At 45.1% G+C, this 15,103-nt stretch overlaps 1 pseudogene across 1 annotated transcript in view; it reads left to right on the top strand.

The window, feature by feature from the left end:
• The window catches only part of LOC311135343 (vacuolar protein sorting-associated protein 4A-like), a 569,660-nt pseudogene extending 557,477 nt beyond the window's left edge, over positions 1 to 12,183 (top strand). Inside the window, exons 8-9 of the transcript in view lie at positions 51 to 132; positions 11,400 to 12,183. The product of the transcript in view is annotated as a vacuolar protein sorting-associated protein 4A-like (transcript). The remainder of the gene's footprint in view (positions 1 to 50; positions 133 to 11,399) is intronic.
• The last annotated feature ends 2,920 nt before the right edge of the window (positions 12,184 to 15,103 follow it).

The raw sequence follows: 15,103 nt of genomic DNA, 5'->3' as shown, positions 1-15,103 counted from the left end.
ATGAGCAACAGGCTTATATAGAGTTCTCATTCCTCCTCTCTGATTGACAGGTGTGGGCAACAACAACGATGGAATCCTTACCCTTGGGGCCACTAACATTCCATGGGTTCAGAATGCTGCCATCCGCAGAAGGTCAGTGGTCAAAATAAGAGGAAAAGTAATCATCAAGCATTCTCATCACTACATTATGTCACCGTCAGGTTTGAGAAGCGTATCTAACATCCTCTCACTGTCAATAGCGTTTATTTTCAGCAAACTTAACATGTGTAAATATTTGTATGAACATAACAAGATTCAACAACTGAGACATAAACTGAACAATTTTCACAGACATGTGACTAACAGAAATTGAATAATGTGTCCCTGAACAAAGGGGGGTTCAAAATCAAAAGTAACAGTCAGTATCTGGTGTGGCCATCAGCTGCATTAAGTACTGCAGTGCATCTCCTCCTCATGGACTGCACCAGATTTGCCAGTTCTTGCTGTGAGATGTTACCCCACTCTTCCAAGGCACGTGCAAGTTCCCAGACATTTCTGGGGGGAATGGCCCTAGCCCTCACTCTCCGATCCAACAGGTCCCAGACATGCTCAATAGATAGCTAGCTAGCTAATGAGGTTACATGACTGAACAATGTGTAAACAAATTCTCGCAAGTGGTTTTGGAACAGCCAGCAAAATGGTTTATGAATATAAAGCCAATTCACGATAGGAAGAAAAAAACTTTGCACCGGTAATATGGATCATATCTTTTTACCTGTTTGTGCTAGAAACAATCCATTTTTGCTGTAGCAATGGTGCAACAATGACAGTAACAGATCTAGTATTCACCCCCCTTGGCATTTTTCCTATTTTGTTGCCATACAACCTGAAATTAAAATTGATTTTTTGGGGGTTTGTATCATTTGATTTACACAACATGCCTACCACTTTGAAAATGCAAAATATATTTTATTGTGAAACAAAGAAGAAATAAGACAAAAAAAAACAGAAAACTTGAGCGTGCATAACTATTCACCCCCCCAAAGTCAATACTTTGTAGAGCCACATTTTGCAGCAATTACAGCTGCAAGTCTCTTGGGGGTATGTCTCTATAAGCTTGGCACATCTAGCCACTGGGATTTTTGCCCATTCTTCAAGGCAAAACTGCTCCAGCTCCTTCAAGTTGGATGGTTTCCGCTGGTGTACAGCAATCTTTAAGTCATACCACAGATTCTCAATTGGATTGAGGTCTGGACTTTGACTAGGCCATTCCAAGACATTTAAATGTTTCCCCTTAAACCACTCGAGTGTTGCTTTAGCAGTATGCTTAGGGTCATTGTCCTGCTGGAAGGTGAACCTCCGTCCCAGTCTCAATTCTCTGGAAGACTGAAACAGGTTTCACTCAAGAATTCCCCTGTATTTAGCGCCATTCATAATTCCTTCAATTCTGACCAGTTTCCCAGTCCCTGCCGATGAAAAACATCCCCACAGCATGATGCTGCCACCACCATGCTAGCGTTTTCCTGGATGGCCAAAAAGCTCAATTTTAGTCTCATCTGACCAGAGTACCTTCTTCCATATGTTTGGGGTGTCTCCCACATGCCTTTTGGCGAACACCAAACGTGTTAGTTTAGCAATGGCTTTTTTCTGGCCACTCTTCTGTAAAGCCCAGCTCTGTGGAGTGTACGGCTTAAAGTGGTCCTATGGACAGATACTCCAATCTCCGCTGTGGAGCATTGCAGCTCCTTCAGGGTTATCTTTGGTCTCTTTGTTGCCTCTCTGATTAATGCCCTCCTTGCCTGGTCCGTGAGTTTTGGTGGGTGGCCCTCTCTTAGCAGGTTTGTTGTGGTGCCATATTCTTTCCATTTTTTAATAATGGATTTAATGGTGCTCCATGGGATGTTCAAAGTTTCAGATATTTTTTTATAACCCAACCCTGATCTGTACTTCTCCACAACTTTGTCCCTGACCTGTTTGGAGAGCTCCTTGGTCTTCATGGTGCCGCTTGCTTGGTGGTGCCCCTTGCTTAGTGGTGTTGCAGACTCTGGGGCCTTTCAGAACAGGTGTATATATACTGTGGGACAAGACTGTAACTACCAATTGGATACCACGAAAAAGGGGGTAAAATCTTAATTGCACAAAGCCTATCATTTGGCAGGGAATAGTATTTATAGATCAGTGATTCTACACCTCACTTTGCTTAAGCTGATCCTCTACAATGGACTTGGAAGTTGTAGCAAAACATTTGTAAATTAGGGGCAGTTTAAAGGGAGAGTCATTAGCTAGGTTTCAATACAATTGGCGACAGATTTTTTAAATGCGAATATTCTAAAATCCGCATAAAGAAAATGTTCCCACCAGTTGTGTTTCCACCAAAACAGACTTGTTGTGGATAAAAATCAGTGCCTTATGACATTGTGTACACAAAATGTCCTTTTTGGTAAAGTTTTCATGTACCGATTTAAAAAACAACAACTATTCTGATAGTTTTGTCACAAAAACTGTTGCGTTAAATAGCAAATGTGTTTACTATGGTGTTGGCACGTGCAAGCAGATACAGTGCCGGCAGGTTAGTCAACATTTAGGTTTTTGGTATTTTATTAGGATCCCCATTAGCTGTTGCGAAAGCCACAGCTACTCTTCCTGGGGTCCACACAGAACATGAAACATGAAATAATATTGAACATGAATAGACTAGCAGCTCAAGGACAGAACTACATACATTTAAAAACAGAACACATAGCCTATACAGTATATCAATACATACACACAAAATATCTAGGTCAAATAGGGGAGAGGAGTTGTGCCGTGAGTTGTTGCTTTATCTGTTTTTTGAAACCAGGATTGTTGTTCATTTGAGCAATATGAGATGGAAGGGAATTCCATACATCAGGGGTTGCCAAACTTTTTCACTCAGGCCCCCCTTCCGGCATTGGGGAACATCCCGCACAGTAATGATGTGCGATAAAAGGTTGTTGAGCTGTACAAATCAGGAAATGGCTTTAAGAAAATAGCTCAATGGTTGAAAATGCCCATTTCCAGTATTTATTTTTAGTGATCCAATTTACATTTTAGTCATTTAGCAGACGCTCTTATCCAGAGCGACTTACAATTAGTGAGTGCATACATTTTTCATACTGGCAATAATTAAGAAGTTTAAAGCACCTGGAGATGTTAAGAATCGGCCTGGAAGAGGACGTGTGTCTATATTGACCCCACGCACAGTGAGGAGGATGGTTTGAGTGGCCAAAAAATCTCCAAGGACCACAGCTGGAGAATTGCAGATGTTAGTTGGGTCTTGGGGTCAGAAAGTCTCCAAAACTACGATCAGATGCCACCTACATAACCACAAGTTGTTTGGGAGGGTTGCCATAAAAAAGCCTTTGCTGTCATCAAACAACAAACTCAAGCGCCTACAGTTTGCCGAACGTTACTGGAACTTTCAATGGGACCGGGTTCTATGGTCAGATGAGACCAAAATAGAGCTTTTTGGAAACAAACACCAGAGGTTGGTTTGGCGTAGACAGAAAGATAGCCATGCAGAAAAGTTCCTCATCCCCACTGTGAAGTATGGTAGTGGATCTTTGATGTTGTGGGGCTGTCTTTCTTCCAAAGGCTCTGGACAACTTGTTAGGATACATGGTATCATGGACTCCATCAAGTACCAGCAGATATTAAATCAAAACCTGACTGCCTCTGCTAGGAAGCATAAACTGGGCCGTGGTTGGATCTTCCAGCAGGACAATGATCCAAAGCACACCTCAAAATCAACACAAAAATGGTTCACTGACCATAGAATCAAGGTTTTGCCATGGCCATCCCAGTCCCCTGACCTAAACCCCATATAAAACCTGTGGGATGAGCTGAAGAGGAGAGTCCACAAGTGTGGACCTCGGAATCTGAAGGATGTGGAGAGATTCTGTATGGAGGAATGGTCTCAGATCCCTTGCCATGTGTTCTCCAACCTCATTACGCATTATAGGAGAAGACTCAGAGCTGTTATCTTGGCAAAGGGAGGTTGCACAAAGTATTGAATGAAGGGGTGCCAATAATTGTGGCACACATTTATTTGAGAAAAATATTTGTTTTATGATAAGAATGTATTTTTTCTTTCAATTATTTTACTTTAATTAAAGGTTCGATTTTTGTGAATATTTTGAATGAAAGACCAAGAGGATAAACAATAAAGAAACAAAATTCACAGCCCGTTTTGCTCATATTTACGAAGGGTGCCAATATTGTTGGTCCGGCAAAATTAAGGCTGTTATACAATTTTTAAAACGTTTGTCACGAACGTCTACTAAGTGAGTGGACCAAGGCGCAGCGTGCGATACGAACATGACTTTATTAATTAAGTCATGTTCGTATCGCACGCTGCGCCTTGGTCCACTCACTTAGTAGACGTTCGTGACAGAAAAACCCACCGTACCAGGACCAAGCAGCGTGTCCAGGAGCCAAGGGTCTGGACATGGGAGGAGATTTTGGATGGTAAAGGGTCTTGGACTTGGGAGGAAATCCTGGATGGGATGGATCGCCGGCCATGGAGTAAAACAGTGGAGAGGCGACTGAGAGAGGAGCAACGGCGTCAGCAGGGCCATCGTCGGAAGGACGAGAGGCAACCCCAAAAAGTTTTTGGGGGGGGGCACATGGCTTGGGCGGCTGGGCAGCAGGAGGCTGCCACAGGGAGACGTGGAGAGAAGGCTACCGGATTACGGGAGCCATTGGCGAGTAGAGGGAGGGAAGTAGTTGAGGCACGGCGTGAGAGACTGAGGTGTGTTACCAGTCCGGTCCGGCCCGTTCCTGATCCCCGGTTAAGGCCAGTGGTGTGTGTTCCCAGTACGGACCGGCCTGTTCCTACTCCACGCACCAAGCCCACGGTGTGCGTCGCCAGCCCAGCCCGGCCTGTCCCTGCTCCACGCACAAAGCCTACGGTGTGCGTCGCCAGCCCAGCCCGGCCTGTTCCTGCTCCACGCACAAAGCCTACGGTGTGCGTCGCCAGCCCAGCCCGGCCTGTTCCTGCTCCACGCACAAAGCCTACGGTGTGCGTCGCCAGCCCAGCCCGGCCTGTTCCTGCTCCACGCACAAAGCCTACGGTGTGCGTCGCCAGCCCAGCCCGGCCTGTTCCTGCTCCACGCACAAAGCCTACGGTGTGCGTCGCCAGCCCAGCCCGGCCTGTCCCTGCTCCACGCACAAAGCCTACGGTGTGCGTCGCCAGCCCGACCCGGCCTGTTCCTGCTCCACGCACAAAGCCTACGGTGTGCGTCGCCAGCCCAGCCCGGCCTGTCCCTGCTCTACGCACAAAGCCTACGGTGTGCGTCGTCGGCCTGGTCCAGCCCGTTCCTGCTACTCGCACCAAGCCAAGGGTGCGAGTCGTCAGCCTGGTCCAGCCCGTTCCTGCTACTCGCACCAAGCCAGGGGTACGAGTCGTCGGCCTGGTCCAGCCCGTTCCTGCTACTCGCACCAAGCCAAGGGTGCGAGTCGTCAGCCTGGTTCAGCTCGTCCCTGCTACTCGCACCAAGCCAAGGGTGCGAGCCGTCAGCCTGATCCAGCCCATTCCTGCTACTCGCACCAAGCCAGGGATGCGAGTCGTCAGCCTGGTGAGGCCCGTTCCGGCTCCACGCATCAAGCCTAGGGTGCGTATCGTCAGCCAGGTCCGGTCCGTTCCTGCCTCACGCGCCAAGCCAGGGGTGCGCGTCGTCAGTCCAGATCCTACCAGCTGGGTCAGATCGGACCGGGGGCGCTACGGGGGGATTGAAGAAGGGTGGTGGTCAAGCCCGGAGCCGGAGCCGCCTCCGAGGAGCAACACCCACCCAGCCCTCCCCTATTTGGGGTGTAGGCGCGGTCGGAGTCCGCGCCTTTAGGGGGGGGTACTGTCACGCTCTGGCTCCGGGACTGTGTATTTTGAGCCAGGGTGTGTTCATTTGGTTGTGTTTGGTATTGGTTGTGTTGTATTTGGTTGTGTTTCCTTGTTTGGTCGTGTGACTCCCAATCAGTGGTAACGAGTGTCAGCTGTCGGCTCGTTATCTCTGATTGGGAGCCATATTTAAACTGTCAGTGTTCACCTTAGTGTTGTGGGTTTTTGTTCCGTATCAGTCATTGTAACTGAGGACTTCACGATTCGTCATTGTTTGTTGTTTTGTATTGAGTATTTAATTAATAAAGTCATGTTCGTATCGCACGCTGCGCCTTGGTCCACTCACTTAGTAGACGTTCGTGACAACGTTACAATACATTCATAACAGATTTCACAACACACTAAGTGTGTGCCCTCAGGCCCCTACTCCACTACCACATATCTACAACACAAAATCCATGTGTGCGTGTGTGTATAGTGCGTATGTTATCATGTGTGTGTATGCATGTGTCTGTGCATATGTTTGTGTTGCTTCCCAGTCCCCGCTGTTCCATAAGGTGTATTTTTATCTGTTTTTTAAATCTGATTCTACTGCTTGCATCAGTTACCTGATGTGGAATAGAGTTCCATGTAGTCATGGCTCTATGTATTACTGTGCGCCTCCCATAGTCTGTTCTGGACTTGGGGACTGTGAAGAGACCTCTGGTGGCATGTCTTGTGGGGTATGCATGGGTGTCTGAGCTGTGTGCTAGTCGTTTAAACAGACAGCTCGGTGCATTCAACATGTCAATACCTCTCACAAATACAAGTAGTGATGAAGTCAATCTCTCCTCCACTTTGAGACAGGAGAGATTGACATGCATATTATTAATGTTTGCTGTCTGTGTACATCCAAGGGCCAGCCGTGCTGCCCTGTTCTGAGCCAATTGACCACACGACTGAATAATAGTCCAGGTGTGACAAAACCAGAGCCTGTAGGACCTGCCTTGTTGATAGTGCTGTTAAGAAGGTAGAGCAGCGCTTTATTATGGACAGACTTCTCCCCATCTTAGCTACTGTTGTATCAATATGTTTTGACCATGACAGTTTGAGTTTGCTCTAATTATTTCTCCAATGTTTGTCATTCTCCTCAATGCAACCCTTACCCAAGTACTTAGCTTTAGGAAAGTGTAAATTGTGCTGTCAAGCAGTTTAGTCATCTCAACTTGCTCAATTTCCACATGATTTATTACAAGATTCAGTTGAGGTTTAGGGTTTAGTGAATGATTTGTCCCAAATACAATGCTTTTAGTTTTTGAAATATTTAGGACTAACTTATTCCTTGCCACCCATTCTGAAACTAACTGCAGCTCTTTGTTAAGAGTTGCAGTCATTTCAGTTGCTGTAGTAGCTGACGTGTATAGTGTTGAGTCATCCGCATACATAGACACACTGGCTTTACTCAAGATTACCCCGTCCATTTGGATAATTACTGCTATGTCCATGCATTCTATGACAATTAACATGTTTTTACAACCAGGCACATATTCTATGTGTAGTAGTAGTAAACATGTCCATACAGTGCATTCGGAAAGTATTCAGACCCCTTGACTTTTTCCACATTTTGTTATGTTACAGCTTTATTCTAAAATTGATTAAATTGTTTTTCCCCCCTCATCAATCTACACACAATACCCCATAATGACAAAGCAAAAACAGTTTTTGAGAAATGTTTGCAAATGTATAATTTCTTTTTTTAAATCACATTTACATAAGTATTCAGACCCTTAACTCAGTACTTTGTTGAAGCACCTTTGGCAGCGATTACAGCCTCAAGTCTTCTTCGGTATGATGCTACAAGCATGACACACCTGTATTTGGGGAGTTTATCCCATTCTTCTCTGCAGATCCTCTCAAGCTCTGTCAGTTTGGATGGGGAGCGTCACTGCACAGCTATTTTCAGGTCTCTCCAGAGATGTTAGATCGGGTTCAAGTCCGGGCTCTGGCTGGGCCACTCAAGGACATTCAGAGATTTGGAAGGTGAACCTTCACCCCAGTCTGAGGTCCTGAGCGCTCTGGAGCAGGTTTTCATCAAGGATCTCTCTGTACTTTGCTCCATTCATCTTTCCCTCGATCCTGACTAGTCTCCCAGTCCCCGCCGCTGATAAACATCCCCACAGCATGATGCTGCCACCACCATGCTTCACCGTACAGCTGGTGCCAGGTTTCCTCCAACGTGACACTTGGCATTCAGGCCAAAGAGTTCAATTTTGGTTTCATCAGACCAGAGAATCTTGTTTCTCATGGTCAGAGTCCTTTAGGTGCCTTTTGGCAAACTCCAAGCGGGCTGTCATGTGCCTTTTACTGAGGAGTGGCTTCCGTCTGGCCACTCTACCATAAAGGCCTGATTGGTGGAGTGCTGCAGAGATGGTTGTACTTCTGGAAGGTTCTCCCATCTCCACAGAGGAACTCTGGAGCTCTGTCAGAGTGACTATCGGGTTCTTGGTCACCTTCTCCCCCGATTGCTCAGTTTGGCCGGGCGGCCAGCTCTAGGAAGAGTCTTGGTGGTTCCAATCTTCTTCCATTTAAGAATGATGGAGGCCACTGTGTTCTTGGGGACCTTCAATGCTGCAGACATTTTTTGGTACCCTTCCCCAGATCTGTGCCTCGACACAATCCTGTCTCGGAGCTCTACGGACAATTCCTTCGACCTCATGGCTTGGTTTTTGCTCTGACATGCACTGTCAACTGTGGGACCTTATATAAACAGGTGTGTCCTTTCCAAATCATGTCCAATCTTGAATGTACCACAGGTGGACTCCAATGAAGTTGTAGAAACATCTCAAGGATGATCAATGGAAACAGGATGCACCTGAGCTCAATTCCGGGTCTGAATACTTATGTAAATAAATGTTTTGCCAAAACTTCTAAAAACCTCTTTTCACTTTGTCATTATGGGGTATTGTGTGTAGATTGATGAATAATATGTTTTCTTTAATCAATTTTAGAATAAGGCTGTAACATAACAAAATGTGGAAAAAGGGAAAGAGTCTGAATTCTTTAAGAATGTCACTCTCACAATTAACTCCATGACATTGCTATGAAGGATGTTGATGAAGTTACACTTTAACGCGTTTTGATTGGCTCTCTATAGCAGGGACTGCCCTTTTATTTCGGTTATGAGGGAATGTTGGCATCAGATCAGGCTCACAAGCTAAAAATATAAAAATAGAGACTTTAATCACTCATTTAATTACAAAAACACTGTTCTAAGCCCTTCTGTGATATAACTCTGAGCCCACACTTACGTAAAGGTTTCTCCTTTAAGTAGGAACTCTCCAAGCAGTCCTTAGCTGTGGCCCTGACAGAGACAACAAGAAACACTTGTGAGCCTTGCAGGAGTGAAAGGAAGTATAAATGTCTTCATTTAAGGTTTCTGTGTATACCATATTGAAGGAGAGTGTAAATATGTGAATGACAGAATGTGTAGAACTGTGTGTGGGTGTCTTCATGAAGGTATAATGCTTTGCAGGTTTGTTATTTGGTAGTTACCTGTGTAGGGGATTGTACATGAAGAGTAGGTTGAGTAAACACAGCCCTGCATCAGACAACCAGATGAACTCATTCTTCAGATTGTTGTATGGTTTTTTCCTCAAACTATACTGTCCAACTAGGGGAAGACAAGTGAAGCCCTACTATCATTTATTGTTGTATAGTGTAAAGTTAATCAACCTTTAGCAAATCCACACATTAAACGGGTAAAATATAGTGTGTAAAATCTTAAAATAGGGAGCTCAATGATTCTATAGGAGAGAGACATTACCGTCCAGATGTTCTCATTAGGGGTACCCAGCAGTTGCACTATGAGATCCACCTGTTGGATCTCAGAGCTCCCTGGCAGCAGAGGTTTATGGGCAAGCAGCTCAGTCACGATGCAGCCCACTGCCCTGGACAAACACAAGTTACAGTATGGTCATACAGATGGTATGATAATAAACATTGGTGACTGTGCCATGAAAATACTCTCTGGAGGGGGGATGGGGAATTCTCAGCTAGAACAGAGACGATCCTACTTAGAAGAGAAGTCCACTAACTGAATGGAGACAATGACATATAACATTGAGAACTCTCTGTACATTAGAGCTTTGGAAGAGAGGGAGCTCTGTGATAATGACAAAACTCTGGACAGGTTTAAGAGGATCTATGACATCAGTGTATCTTATGTGTACACTGAGTGTACAAAACATTAGGAACTGCTCTTTCCATCAAATCAAATTTTATTTGTCACATGCGCTGAATACAACAGGTGTAGACCTTACCGGGAAATTCTTACTTACAAGCCCTTAACCAACAATGCAGTTCAATAAATAGAGTTAAGAAAATATTTGCTAAATAAAATAAAGTAAAAAATAAAATAAAAAGTAACACAATAAGATTACTGTAGAAAAGGCCCATGGAGTTGGTGGAATCGCCCTTTAATTCATGGCCACTTGCGCAGCTGGGCCAGTGCGCTTTAATTAGGTCAGTTGGAAATATCCGACAGATCTCAAATCATTAAAAGGAGGAAATCGCCACCGCCCGACCTCCCTGCTTTCTCTTCCCCAACTCCGTCTAATCCAGACATTCTGTGCGTCCACGAATCAACGTAAATCCACCGAATCTGTTATCTTTCATCTGAACTATCTGTTGAGATGAGGATATTGCTTCTGTAGAACACTCACTGGGTAGGAGTGCTCTGCAAGATTCAGGCCATCTGCCGTGAAGGTGTGCGTTTCACCTTCAGGACAGAGGGACGTGGCCTACAACATCACCAATGCCTTCACGGCAGATGGCCTGAATCTCGCAGAGCACTCCTGCCCGGTGAGTGTTCTACAGAAGCAATATCCTCATCTCAGAGGACTGCCTCTTCCCAACATGGCCAGGGTTGCGCCACTCATCCTGATCGGGTCAGACCACCCACACCTCGTCACCCCAACCGAGCTTATACGAGCTGGACCAGAAGGAGGGCCCATTGCTGTCCATACATCCTTGGGTTGGGCTGTGTAGGGTCCAGCCCATCTACTTCTCTCCATCCAAGCTGTACAGTCACAGCAAGTCCTCTTTACCGGAAGCTGTCCAGCTCCATCACCCTGTCCAGTCACTGACCTCCTTCGGAATGTGGAGGTGCTCTGGAAGATGGGCAACTTCTCCAACCGGAAGCTATAGGAGGTCACCCGCTCGAAACATGACACCTATGCATTAGACCTCCTGGAGAAGCACACCACCACCACTGAAATGGATGGCGTTCAGAGGTACACAACCCCACTGCTACGGGTGCTCAACCATCCTCCTCTGGTAACCACAACACGGGCTGTACTCCCACTACTCCGCAGAATGGAGCGGCGACTGGTGAAGAGTCCTGAGCTTGCTGAAGTTCATAACCAAGAGATTCATAACCTTGTGAAGTGGAGACATCAAAGCCGTTTCATCAGATTCGTCTGCTGCCTTCCGACACCACACTGCTCCGGTTCATATGGCGAGATACGGAACGAGACGCAGAGCCCACAATCTATGAATGGCAAGTACTCCCATTTGGCACCACATGCAGTCCTTACTGTGCCATATACGCTCTGCAGAGACACGCCTGGGAGCACCCAGACAGTGACCCAGAAGTCTGGGATTCAGTGGAGAATGCCTTCGGTGTGGATAACTGCTTACAAAGCGTCCCATCCACTACTGAAGCGAAAGCACTCCTCGACAAAGTCCGGAATCTCCTGTCCAAAGGGGGATTCGAGGTCAGAGAGTGGGCGAGCAACACAGCAGAGGTTATCCAGCACCTCCCGCCACAAGCCAGGTCAAGTAGCAGTGAACTATGGCTGTTGCAGCCTGGCTCTAACCCACAAGAGCCCACGCTAGGACTGAGATGGAGCTGCATACCAGATACCTTGGGGTACAAGCACAGCTCAGCCCTGAGCACCGAAACCCCCACTCTGCGCACCATCTATTGGACCCTGGCCAGTCAATATGATCCCCTCGGGTATATCCTGCCATACACAACCCGGACCAAAGTCTTAGTCCAGGACCTGTGGCAGACCAAGAGGGACTGGGATGAACCAATCCATCCAGCTGACCTAGTAGAACGATGGATCTGTTGGGAAACAGAGTTGTCGGAGCTCTCCAAAGTCCAGATGCAGAGGTGTTATGTGCCACTCTGTGCTGACCAACTGGGATCAAGCCGGGAACTTCATGTGTTCTGTGACGCTTCACAGCGGGCTTATGGAGCAGTTTCCTTTCTCAGAGTGGAGGATGAGGCAGGCCACACCCATGTCTCCTTTGTCATTGCCAGGTCCAGGGTCACACCCAAGAAGCAGTTGTCAATGCCTAGGCTGTAACTCAGCACTGCCCTTTCTGGAGCCCAGTTGGCCTCCACCTTGCGAGCCGAGCTGACCTTGTCAATCCAAAGGGTCATCTACTGGAGTGATAGGACCACTGTACTGACCTGGCTCAAGTCGGAGTCCTGCAGGTATAAGGTGTTCGTCGCATTGCGCAAGTCCAAGACCTAACGGAAGTCAATGACTGGAGGTATGTTGACAGCGTCAACAATCCTGCTGATGACATCACTCGTGGTAAAACTCTTAAGGAACTGGCTCAACCCCATCGCTGGAGCTTGGGACCACCATTCTTGTCCCAACCAGAGAACGAGTGGCCGACAGCCCCCGGGCCTGCGGCCCCTCCGCAACCAATTGAAGCTCATGAGTTAAGATCACCCGGAGAACGGCATCCCCCGAATTGCAATGGCCGCTCTGACTTCTTCGTTTTTCCCCCAGTATATATAATCTCCCCAAGATGTGGGTGGCTCCCTCTACTGTCCAATCCCCTGTCTACAACACACTTCCTGTCTGTTGTATGTGGCGTTACACTAAAACATTCCCTCTTGATACTAAAATCAACATTCTTTCAGTTCCACTTAAAAACATTTAACAAAGGCATAATCCTAATACACGACATTTCCCCCCTTCGAGACTAACTAAAAGTCTCGAAAACAAACAGAATAGGATTATGACCAGTAACAATTTATCTTATTGAGTATCTTTAACCTTAAACCAAAAACATTCTCCTCTAGAGTGTAAATACCTTTCTATGAAATATGAATCCCTGTTTATGAAGTGTGAATACATTACTATGAAATATGAACAAATCTTTATGGAGTGTGAGAGCGAAAAACTGTCCGGCAACCTTCGTTCCAAATCCATCCATCAATCAAGACAGTAAAATTCTCTCACGGTCCCTCTGCCCCAGGCAACCACCTAGGTACTCCCGATAAACTCATAAACAATGTAAATGCATTTGAAACTATGATGCAATTAAATACACATGTAAGCCCCTGCAAACAAAATCCTATCCAAAAAATGTCCACTCTCAGGCTGGTCAACCCATTGGACCCTACAGTGGACCTCTCCCTGCCTAGACTCCCTGTCCCTAAGCATCAACGAAATAAACAAAAACATCTAAGATCCCCACATGTATCCAATAACATCAAACATCATTCTACAAAAATTAATGCCTAAGAATATGACACAATTATGTATTATACATGCAAATATGTCTATATTTCATTACAGACACTGGAATGTAGTCCACTACACTTCATCTCCCCGTAGTCTCGACTTCCAATGGATTGTTGATGATGGAATGGGAACCTTTCCCCCCCTTCCTGGTTCCATCTCCTCCAGTCATTGTCCTTTCATATTGTCCCTTCATATTGTCCTTGTTTGAGTATTTCAATCTCCACATATTCCCCCAAATGCTTCTGGAAGAAAAGAAAAGACCAAACAGTATCTTTTGCAAAACAACCCTTTCAAATTAAACATCAATATCAACTAAGAATATAAAGATTATATATAAATGATGTATGAATCAATATAAATGATAGAATAATGAACTAGGATAATTATTCATTCATACACTTCCCCCCTTTGATTCATAAAATCATACTAAAATCACCCTAATATTGAAAAAAAAATTTTTTTTTAATGATCAAATAAACAAAAAGGATATTTATCCCTTAGTACTCCATCCAGACCCCCTTGTCCATCTTCATCCAGATCAGGAACAGTCAACAACGGCATCTGAGTGTTGTCTCAAGGCATCACTCTCCAACCTATCTCAATATCATAGCTTTCTCAAAGGTCAGTAACAAATTACAAACATCACACACAGTGCTATCAAACCTGCTTTTAAAATGTAATCCATCACTGCTCCTACTGGCCTAACTGATCTTGCAACCAAGTCCTCGCTGACCATCCAGCTCCTTCAGATCTACCAAATGCATCCCTTATATTCTTCAATGCATATATAACCCTAGTGATAATATCTGAACTATCTGGACTCAAAGTATAACTAACATTATCAATATGATCTTCCCAAATGTTACACCATACCATGGAAAAAGTCCCCCCTTCTCTCTTGGACTCATCCTTCAATGATAGGCTTGAAGACTATGAAATGTAGCCCTGTCTCTTTTCACCCTATTTTCAACTCTAGTTTCAGATTGATCTGTGTTCGGTGCTACCCCTCTTTTAATAGTAAAAGCCTCATATGGAAGCTTCAACGTCGACATGTAACAACATCCTGTCCATCCATAGGGTAAGAATATATATGCTTTATCACCACAAACCCTCAAAATATCTCTAAAATTCCCCATAGTCCCATTGCCAGGCAAAAGCTAATCTTTTAACCATCAAAGTCCTGCTGTTCCTATTACCTGGAACATAAAAAGTAACATTATATTTCTCATTACTACCCTTAAGGTCATGCTTACCCAAAGTTATCATATACTCATCACAATCTGATATTCCCATAAACATACCCTTTCGATCATATGTTTTATTAGAACAAAAACAACTTTTAGCCCTCACTGCTTTCACCTCCAATGCTTCAGGGTTTGCTGTTACCTGATTTTTCTTCCCATTTAACAAATTCCCATAGGGTAATTCATTTAACCAAGAACATCTAAACCTAGGCTTAAACAAATGTTTTGACAACGACATTATTTTATCTGTTACTGATTGTTGCTGATACAATAGCTATGACAAAGCATAAGATTGACACATACTTGATAGAGGTCGAGCGACCGTCTCTAAAATGTTTGACTGGAATTCTCAACAGACATGGACCCTCAAGATTCCTCACTGATCTTACAGAATGAGCTGCTGGAACCAAAGATTCCTACCTGCTATCTTTAATTTTTCACAACAGAAGAATCAAACCCATCCATTTAGTTTCTCTCTTCCCTAACGAGCGGTACTGATC

This window comes from Coregonus lavaretus (assembly GCF_964263955.1).
Source record: "Coregonus lavaretus genome assembly, chromosome: 9".
Classification (NCBI taxonomy): domain Eukaryota; kingdom Metazoa; phylum Chordata; class Actinopteri; order Salmoniformes; family Salmonidae; genus Coregonus; species Coregonus lavaretus.
This window is presented reverse-complemented; position numbering and strand designations above follow the sequence as displayed.